The following is a 7799-nucleotide window of genomic DNA, read 5'->3' on the forward strand; positions in this document are numbered from 1 at the left end:
CCCCATCGCCGTAATCAAACACACTGACAGCCTCCTCCTCAGTCAACATAAAGCATCCCACCTTGCTTTTGTTTTTACAGCTATGTGTTCATGCTGCTTTTGAGTCAACTGTGCAGCGTGCTGTGTTTTCTTAGCAAATGGCTCGTGAAGTTGTTTTTGTGTGCAACCTAAATGAGCACCTGGATTTTTCTACAGAAAAAAAACTTTGAGTGATTCATAGTTTCCCCTTTTTGAAAAGCAGTGTCCCAATTTGGTGTCATTTCACCAAAAAGTCTTTGGTAATGCATTCCTCACTAATCTTTTCCTTATTGTCAACATTGCATCAAAGCTGCCTGTTATCAATCATTCCTTTTTTTTTGAGTGGGGGTGGGGGTTGAGGGGGGTTATGGTCACGTCTCCGACAAGCATTAAAATGTACTTGAGCTTTAGATTGAATAAAACTAGTTGCTTGAAAAATCACCCTGCACTGTGTGACTTCTTCCATAACAGCCATCGGTTTCATGAGAACTGCTGGTACTATAAGGCCTTCAGCGAGCTGTAGAGCAGAGGAGAGCAGCATGATTTATGTGGGACACTCCGGCTTTCATTGATCTTCATCTTCTTTGTGGGATTTTAACATTTCCAGCTGTTAAAGTTCTCAAAGGCTTGTTAGCTCTGGCGCAAAGCTGAAAAATGCAGCTAATAACAGATCAGATTGGATTAGAGACGGTATTTGAACTTGTGATGAAGAGGACCTCGCATGTGGCTAAGATCGGTCCCTGATGATCTGCAGTTACTTGTTTAATTGGAAACTGTGGCTCAATAGAAAATGATATCTTTTTGCTTGAAAAGTCCAATTTAGTCAATTGGACAGGAAATTTTCTAAAAGACGTTTTGCATTCTGAAAGATGTCTGCACAATTCAAGGTTCTTCATGTCAATGTGGCTCTGGATAAGGCAACTTAGATTTAAATTGCATGTTGATGTGAATTAATAGGTAAATGGAGCTTCAATGAATAACTATATAAATTCAGATCATTTACTACTGTAGATTATCCCAGAGTGAAGATATTCTGCCTTATAAAAAGGGATTTCAAAACAGAGTATTATGGGCTTTATAGCCCATATTACTCTATGCAGATGGCGCTGTTGCTAAAAGTGCTCTTAGTTGGTCAAAGTGCCTGTGTTGTAAACAGGAGATCCTTGGTTAAAATCCCAGCAGTTCATTTAGTGGGGATGTGACGGCCTTGTGGTTAGGGCATAGAGCTTGGAGTCCTGAGGTTCTGAGGTCCCCACTCCCACAGCCTGCCACTCTGGGTCTCTGAGCAAGACCCTTAACCGCACACTGCTCCCCAGGCGCCCCATGATGGCAGCCCACTGCTACCCAAATGAGATGGGTTGAATGCAGAGGTAAATTTCTCCAATAATAATAATAATAATCATTATTATTATTATAGACCAGAGAGGAGTAGATGCACCAGTTGAACTGTCCATTAACTGTAAGGGACAGAGAAGACTATTCTTCTTCATTAAGTTTAGGTCCTTCAGTGTTTGCCGGAATAGAATTCAGATCTTAAAAGCCTTTTGTGGAGATTGTGATCTCTGCTGTCATCAGTTTGGTCAGTAGTAGATGCATACATGTTTGAACTTCCTCCTCAACTTCTCAGGTGTCTTCTAGAGCTCATAAAATGCATTCAAAACTACTCAGGATCTTCCACTTTAATAAATAGCACTATCCTGATGCGTATTCTCAATTCATTATTTAGTTTTCGAAATATCAAATAGGAAATATAGGAAGAGATAATACAAGATTTATCTTCCCTCTGTTCCTTTTTGTTCATTAATGAAAAAAGAAGAATGTGCAATGACATGACATGAACAAATAAAAAAGATAATCAAGCAAAATGTATTTTTTTCATTTCAGTTTGAAACTAATCCAAAGCAAAATAACAACAAAACCCTTTGCTTTCAAACCAAATGTGTTCATATGTCAAAGGAAGGCAGCCAATAATCACGTCCAGCCAAAGCGGTCATTTACAGGAGCCCTCAAGTCTATAAACATTTCCATTTTCAAACAATGTTTTGCAGTAATTCTTTGATTATGTAGACACTTGGGACAATGGGAGGGGGTACCCTGGGCCAGGAATGTGTAATCATTTCCATAGCAACCATAAAGCAGATTTGGAGCATTGGAGTAAAATAACTTTATTTTTACCCAGGTTACCCAATGACAATTCCAAGATGTAATGTTTTGGATCGAGAAGAAAATCAAGTTTTAACAATTATTTTATCTTGAATTCCTTGCCAATAGAATTTTAAAAGTAGAAAGTCCCAGAAAATATGCAGATTGTCACATCTTGTCTGCAGCTCCACTAACATAAATCAGCTTTACTTTTCTCACTTCTAAATATACAGAGATGGTTTAACAATCAATGAGAGGACATTTTTGTCACAAATTTCTGAGTTGATGATTTTACTGTTATCCTATCTGAATTGACCAAGAATATTCTAGTTTTAATATTGTGCTTTTTATTTTATGTCTTTAAGTATAGAAAATATCCATTGTTGAATTGTAAAAAGCAAAGTTATTCTAGAAATTTCAGATTTTTCTCTGTCAAACATAACTCCTCCTTGTCCAAATGTGTTTGCTGTAATCATTCATTTTGCTTCTTTTATCCACCTAGAGTTCTTTTCTTTGTCCCAGTAATAAATAGGAGGTTGTTTGCCTACTTAAAATGGTCTAATAATAGCGTTAACCTAAAACCTGACAAGGAATACATAAAATAAAAACATACATGTTTTATTTTCTTGTGTTTTTTTTTCTTTTCCTAGTCCACACACACATGTTAGAATGATCCCATATAGGTTCAAACATATTCATAGCCTTCCAGCTATATGAGGCTAAATGTCCCTCAGCAGCTTTCTTATAGTACTGCTGTGTAAATACTCGTATTAGAGCGGTCCCGTGTCGCCAGCTGCCTTCCTGACCTCGGGTCACTGAATAAGTTTATATTTGAGCCACTCGGGATCAGTAGTTTGCTGAAAGCTTCTGTTATGTGTAAGGGTGAACACCCAGGTGTCTGTCACTCTAACATCACTGGTTTCGGCAAACAAAAAAAAGGGTTTAAATCATGTGATTAGTGTTGGTTGTACCTTATTCTCTGGAAAAGTTAAGGTTCCAAGAGTCATGTGTATTTCAATTTATATGACACAAGTTTACGATTGGTTGGATTGGTTGAAGGCATTTTACAAAAAGCAGAAAAAATGAAATATTTCGGTTACTCCAGTAAAGACTTAGGAAAAAAAACTGTTTAATTACATCCTCCACTAAAATCTTACAAGCCACAAGTCAGTGGGCATCTGATCAAAGAAAAGAGTAAAACATCTAACAATATGTAATTGTGTTAATGCTTTGCTCTAAATGTAATAACACCCCTTAATAAGCCTCAACATTAATTTATGTTATTGACATGCAATCCGATGATATCACAATAACTGCACCTTTAAAGCTTGTTTTTTCCCCCTACAATATGTCGCAATTTCCTCTGTGCTCTTAGGAATTAATCCAACTCTTTTTCTACTCTTACCAGAATGCTATTTTTTTTTTTGCTTGCTACACAAATCCTGTCTGAACCTCTAATAGTTTAATAATCTTACCCAAGAACCCCCCAAACACATGGCACAGCGTAGGATTTTAGGATTAAACTCCCAATTTAAAAATGAAGCCAGAGACTTTCAGCACTGATTAGCGGGACTCACTCACATTTAAAAGGAAGAGACCAGTTAACCTACCATTACTTATATATACACACTTTAACTGAGGTGGGAGATTAAAGATTTATATCTATTCAATTATAAAGAATTTATCCGCAAATCATTCACTAAATTATGGTCCATTACCACCTCACCTGTATTAGATGACATTTTATAGATAGTGGTGGTGGTTTGGACCTGCAGCAAGATTCTTGAAGTCACAAAGCTGTCCTCACTGATCCAATCCTTCCCTTCTTTTATCTTCTGACATGTTTGTTTGCGAAATAAGGAGAAATTCATCAGTAAGGGTTACCATTTAAAATACAATCATTACTGAGGTAATTGTCCAGTTAGTGGCTCTTACCTTACTGCCCCAGTAAATCCACATGGTGACCTTTATTGTCACTGTGGAGTCTTTCCACATCCTGGGAACAATTATCTCACAGGACCTAAAGTGGAAGCTGAACATCAACTCCTTCACCAAGAAAGCCCAGCAGAGGATGTACTTCCTGCAGCAGCTGAAAAAATTCAACCTGCCAAGGACAATGATGGTGCAGTTCTGCTCCGCCATCATTGAGTCCATCCTCACCTCCTCCATCACTATCTGGTATGCTGGTGCCACGGCCAAGGACAAGGGCAGACTGCAGTGGGTCATCCGGTCTGCAGAGAAGGTGATTGGCTGCAGTCTTCCATCTCTCCAGGATCTGTACGCCTCCAGGACTCTGAGGCATGCATGCAGATTGTGGCTGATCCCTCACACCCCATTCACAAACTATTTCAGTCACTTCCCTTTGGCAGGAGGCTGTGGTCCATCAGGACCAAAACATCACGCCACAAGAACAGTTTCTTCCCATTTGCTACCAGCCTTATGAAGGCCCAGAGGCCCTGAGAACCCCATGACACTGACACTGCCTCTCTCCCCCCCGTTCAGGACCTAGAAGCTACACCAATGTGGCATCGTCCTCCTTTACATTAACGCAGTCTACTGTGTATATAGTACATAGCTATAGAGTATATATATTATATAGTATACTGTATGTTTTATATTGTATATAGCTTGAGATTCTGTATTGTGTATGTATATATTATTTATCTGCACCATCAACACCAAGTTAAATTCCGTGTAAGTGCAAACCTAGTGTGCAATAAACTTGATTCTGATTCTGAATATATGTAATTAAATATAAGATTCACTCAGTGTGGACATTGTCCTTCTTGTAAATCACATGTTTGTCAAATGTTACAGATCCTGCCAAGTTTTTTCCTTTAGTGTTTCACTATAATAAGATGTGGAACATGAGAGCGCACGGGAAAACCCTGCTTGATGTGTTTCTTTTGGAACCTATCTCATAATTTCTCTTATAAAGCTTTTCAAGGCATTACTGGATCAATTTATAAAGCTCACCAGCTAAGAGTGACACATTTGACTGAATATTTACTTTATAAAGTTAACAAATAATAATTCATTGAAAAACAGTTAATCAGGACTGTATCACAGATCAGAACCTACTGTAAAATAGATCTATTTCATCCAAACCTGATGGTGGCATCAGAGATAAAGTGCGTGAGGTGAAGTTGATTAATCTTCTGTGCAGGAGAAAAGTCTGATAAAAAAAATAAAAAATTCTTATCACCTATTGAAGGATATTTGAGAGATAATCTCAAGAAATTGTTTAAATTGTCAAAAAATTACCAGTGGAGTGAATTTTCCATACAAATGAACCGATTTGGGACAGATTCATGCAGCATCTTGGCCAGGTCATGCATGTAAATGTGTGGTTTTCTAACAGTTTACCTGAATAAATATTGAGTAAATAAAAATAAAAAAAATGACAAGGTAAACAAAATGAGATAAATATTCTTCAAAAGGAAGATTAATTTAAAAAAGGAAAATAAATCAGTTTGAAAAATCATTATTTTTCATTCATATAGTGACCCCGTGACCCTCTTTCTCTTTTGCTGACATCAAACAGCTGTGATAACGGAGGAAAATGCGTATTAACCCCTCAAAAGATGGCTGGTGACACTGAGTGACCCGGGGGCACGGGTTCAGCACCTTCTCTCCTTGAAGAATCACAGTTCCAGTGGAAGGCTGAGGCTTTCAAAGCCAGCAGGCTCAGTGGTCAACATTGGCTTTTGCTTTTCCAAACGTCCTTCTTTAGGAGGGGGAGGGTTAAAATGGCAGAAAAACCTGACTAATACTAACAAACTCTAAAGAGAGTGTTTTGGATTGGAAAAAGATTGAATGTGACTGTGTGATTTTGCTGAAGGAAGCCGTTTCATGCAACATGTGTGGTGTTCATAACATTCAATTAAGTTCACATGGTGCAGGAATGGCTTTACATTAAGAGTGGCAGGGCAGGGCTGATAAATTATGACATGTGAGCTCGTTGTATCAGTCAACATATCTTCAATCTGCAGCACAGCAATCTGATTAAGGCCTGAGGTAATTCTAACCAAGGTCAGCTTGCATGTTGTCACCTACACATAGGTATCCCTAAAAAGATCTTGCAGCCCCTCAGGTTCACTCAGGCAAATAAACACTGTCCTCAGGAAGGACAAAAGCCATTTTTTAAAGTCTCTTCTCGGCAGCTTGAGTGTGGCGAACCAAGCCAGTGTTTAGAAAGCAAATAAATAAGAGAGGACATGGTTGGATCAAGGAAGAAAATAAGAACAGTAAAAATATACAAAGGAGAAAGAGCTATTGAGAAAGTATTTCCTTAACAAGAGGAGAACAAATAATAAATTAAGGGGCCCTTATTCCCTTGTGGACAGACTGGCATGCCTGAGGGTGGAAGGAAGTGGGCACCGCTCTCTTTTTCTTGGGGTCAGAGACAGCCTTCCACTGTGGGAGCATCACGGAAGAAAAGTCCTGAGAGAAAACTGTTCATAGGAATGTTTACACACACATTCCACAACTCACAGAGTTTATAAGCCATGCAAAGTTGAATGAAAGTAGCGGTGGTGACTGTGCTGCCCTCATATCCTGCATCACTTACCTGCTTCAGTTTCTGCAAACCTCCTATCTCCCCCTTTGCCTATCTAACTGAGACTCTGCTGACAGCAACGACCTCATGCTCACCCCAAACTCCACTCACCTTTGTCCCTGAGCAGGTGGCAGACACCACCAACATCTCTAGCCCCCATCTATGCTACTCTCATGTCTCATGATGAGCAGATAAAGGAAAATCTGTTTTTGTTTTTTTCTCTTTAAGCTCCCATAAGTCCACACAGTCCGACAGTCACATCAAAGTTGTTAAAAAGTTTCTTCTTTGCCCCAAATAGTTCAATTAATCAGCTTCACAAGACATGTTGGATGGAGGGGGATAAAAGTCTGGGAGGCAGGAGAAAACAGCCAGGATTTGTATTCCACCACAGTGGCTTTCATTCCCATTAAAGGATGTTAGCATCTTTTAAAGAACGGTGACTCTGTTTTTCGCTTAAGGTTACACAGATCCAACCATTTGTTGAATTGGATTCTTGGCAGACAGCCTGCAAGGATCTTGGCCACCCTTGGATTTAGCGTTCATGTTAAGCTTCACCTTGTCACTAAATGAGCTGTTCTATGCTTTTCCTTAGTCTATATGGGAACATATCCTCTGGCATTGTAATGGTTTCTTATCAGAGGAAAAATGTATTACATACTTCCTGTAAAGCACTTAAACTGATTACTCCTCTAGAGTTTTTCTGTTGATAGATTACAAACAGTTTTTACAGGAATATATTTCATGAAGCATGAAGTGTGTATTTCCTATAGCATTAAGACTGATGTAATAAACTTTTTTTATCCAATAGCAAAACATGAATAAACAGGAAATGCATCGACCTCTAGTGGTGAAATTACAGTTTGCAAGCAACTTGAGCCCTTCCTCCCCTTTCTCACCTTCTATAAAATGTGAAACACTATGCAAGCAGCTATGTGGCCCACATAAAATGTGAAAGGCCCTTTGTTTCCTGTGCCTTTGGTTTGTCCTCTCTGATTTACTGTTGAAACATGGCAATGCTGAGCTATAGGGAGAGGGACATACTGTATCTAGTGGTCAGTGGTTTCTTGTAAGTAATACAATT

Source organism: Cyprinodon tularosa, unplaced genomic scaffold, assembly GCF_016077235.1.
Source record: "Cyprinodon tularosa strain WSP-4 unplaced genomic scaffold, ASM1607723v1 ctg27, whole genome shotgun sequence".
NCBI classification, from domain to species: domain Eukaryota; kingdom Metazoa; phylum Chordata; class Actinopteri; order Cyprinodontiformes; family Cyprinodontidae; genus Cyprinodon; species Cyprinodon tularosa.